A 2,768-nucleotide genomic window follows, 5' to 3' on the forward strand; every position below is an offset into this window, starting at 1 on the left:
CTTGCTAACAAGAACATCCAGCGATCCTTTCATCCGATCAGCAATAACCTTACTAATACACTTCAACAACACATTACAACATGCAATTGGCCGATAATCAGTAACACTAGATGCATTAGGAACTTTTGGAACAAGGCAAAGAAGAGTATGGTTCAGCTGATACTCCAAAGTTCCTGAATAGAAGAAATTGTGTATCCCAATGAGAACATCCCGACCAACCACATTCCAAGCAGCTTTAAAGAATTTAGAAGAATACCCATCAGGTCCTGGAGCCTTATCATTCCCAATGGCAAACAAAGCATCCTTTATCTCCATATCCGAGATAGGACGAATTAAGTGCAGAGAATCCGATAACGATAAAGAATGATCAAACACACAATCCCCCATAGAAGGAGGAACCAAGACATTAGAAGTACCAAGAATACCTTGAAAATGCGAAAGGAAAGCAGCGGGCACCTCCTGATGATCATAAACTGTGCCAGAAGAATCCCTGATAGAAGCAATATGGCTCCGATTGCGATTTTCTTTCATAGCATGAAAAAAGAATTTAGAGTTTCCATCCCCTTCATTTAGCCAAGAGATCTTCGCTTTTTGACGAGCCATTTCCACTTGATCACTTCTAGCTTTTTGATATGCTAACAAGAGGTGAGCCATGTCCTCCTTTAGCATATCATTAAAAGGGTCTAGATCACAAGCTAATTGGGCGACATCAAGCTCCGTCTTTAACTGACCGACCCGTTTATCCAAACAACCATCCGAATTCCTAAGACGCCGACAAACCACCTTCAGAGCTTGCAATTTCCGAAGGACCCTCTTCATATAAGATCCTCTCTGCGGTTTCTTCCAAACCTCCTCCATAGAAGCAAGGAAATCAATATGAGATGTCACAAAATTATCAAACTTAAAACCCCGCTGTCGAAGACGTCTACCGACTTTAAAAGTAAGAATACCCGGAGAGTGATCAGAAATTCCCCTCGGATCAAAAAAGACTGAAGCATCCCCAAAACTAGTAATAAACGCAGAATTTCCCAAGATTCGATCCAGTTTGCGCATAATACCATCACCCCCCGAACGTTTCTGTATCCAAGTAAATTGGCATCCTTGATACGAAATGTCAAACAATTCCATCTCTTTCAGACAGAGATAAAACTCTTCCGTGTCCGAATTTCGCCTAGAGGAACCCCCTAATCCATAATGGATCCATTTGGTCCTAGTAGGTAGAATGTGCGGATTTACTTTCATCGAGTCATTTCGTGTCAAAATGACATTAAATGGATCATAATTAATCTCATCAGACCCTAATTGGGTTAATAGGCCTATTTCCTATAAGTAGTCTAATTGGTTCAAAATGATACTAAATGTTTCCTAAGGGGTGCATTTGGTGTTAGGGGGTTATATAATGGGACAATTATTATTGATCGTGTCATTTGGGTCAAAATGAGAATACGCGGATCGTAATTAATCTCGTTAGACCTTTAATAGGCATATTTCTCCAGAAGGAGTCTATTTGGGTCAAAATGAGACTTAAATGGCTCATACTTAGTCTGATCAGACATTAAAGGTTAAAATGGGCTTATTTCTCCATTTTGTGTCTAATAGAGTTATAATGGTGGTAATTGGGTCATAATTAGTCTAATCAGAAGTTAATGAGGGAGCAATTGAGGTAGAATGGGTCTTAATGGTCCCTTGTTGGGTCCATTTCGTGTTAGAGGATATAATAGGCTATTTCTCTTCAAGAAGTCCAATTGGGTCAAAATGACACTAACTAGGTCATAATTTGTCTCATTAGACCCTAATCGGCATCATGGGCCCATTTCTCCTTGAGGAGCCTACTGAAAGGGGAAGAGTTTCCCCAGGCAATTTTATAAAGACAATAAAAAGCGTCACCAAAACAAAAGCAATCAGCAAGAGAAACTACGGCAACTATGACTCACAAACCAAGTCATAAGGAGCCAAAAATGACAAAGGGAAATACACCAAAACAGAACAACACCATCCGCCAAAAAACAACAAGCAAGAAAAACCCAAAAGATCCAAAACCGAGAAAGTGCACCACCCACGAAGTCACATGCCATTGGAATTCAAACGCTTCTTCCTTGTCTTCCAGGCCATCCGATGAAGAATCTGCATCTCGATCTCCGCAATAACTTTATCCTCCGAATGATTGAAATTGTCGAAGAACTTCCTGTTTCGTTCCTTCCAGATATTAGAACCAAACCTGTGCATTACATCATATACCGTGGAATTATTGTGGAAACCCTGCCCATTAATAAATCTATACGACAAAGAATGAATAAGAGGGCCCAACTCGCTCCATGTATCTTCCCAAGCATGCGTAGATAAGCCATTACCCACATTGTAGATAAAGAATCTTCGGCAATGAGGTCTTAAGTCTAAAAGACTCCGGAGGATCCATGACCACTCATTCCTCTTCTTTATGACCCAAAAGTTACGGCCCCGAACAAAGTGAGAGTGAATCCAAGAGACCCACATCGTATTTCTTTCCTTTAAAATATCCCATATATGTTTGAAAAGAAGACACCTATTCCAAGTCACAAGTCTTTTCAAACCAAGTCCCCCACTTTGAATCGGCAAGCAAATAGAATCCCAAGCAACTCGACATTTACCCCTCTGACCCTCTGCTTTATTCCATAAAAAATTACGAAAAAGCTTCTCAATTTCATGGATCGTGGCTGCCGGTACAAGGAATACCGACATCCAAAATGTTTGCATAGAGTGAAGAACTGAGATAATTAGTTGACGACGCC

This window comes from Cynara cardunculus, unplaced genomic scaffold, assembly GCF_001531365.2.
Source record: "Cynara cardunculus var. scolymus isolate 2C unplaced genomic scaffold, CcrdV1 Un_Scaffold_2554, whole genome shotgun sequence".
Lineage (NCBI taxonomy): Eukaryota > Viridiplantae > Streptophyta > Magnoliopsida > Asterales > Asteraceae > Cynara > Cynara cardunculus.